The 326-nt window shown below is 37.4% G+C and overlaps 1 protein-coding gene across 1 annotated transcript in view; it reads left to right on the forward strand.

Annotated features, from left to right (window-relative positions):
* LOC119588312 (junctophilin-1-like) overlaps positions 1-326 on the forward strand; it is a gene marked incomplete in the record, with an annotated part of 23,032 nt that overhangs the window by 2,603 nt on the left and 20,103 nt on the right.

Raw genomic sequence — 326 nt, forward strand, 5'->3', positions numbered from 1 at the left:
TTTTTTTTTTTATTCAGTTTTATCTCGAGAGAAAGAAAACGTAGACTTTTAGGTTTTTACAATAAACGTGAAATAAAACTCAGAAAATATACCCATGAATAAACAGTTGGGATAAATAGATGGACGAAAACAACGATAGAAGCGACAAATACGGAAAATAAACGAAAAACCCAAGTCATGTGAGTCATGAGGTTTCTCTTGGGTCAACCGAAGCCATTTCATTGCGTCATCAATCCGGATTATACGCGCGAACTTATACGAACGCTTGGACGAACGGGGTAGATTTCTCGCTTCTTCCTTATCTATCTCCGTGGTCACCTTTTTCT

Source organism: Penaeus monodon, chromosome 23 (genome assembly GCF_015228065.2).
Source record: "Penaeus monodon isolate SGIC_2016 chromosome 23, NSTDA_Pmon_1, whole genome shotgun sequence".
NCBI classification, from domain to species: domain Eukaryota; kingdom Metazoa; phylum Arthropoda; class Malacostraca; order Decapoda; family Penaeidae; genus Penaeus; species Penaeus monodon.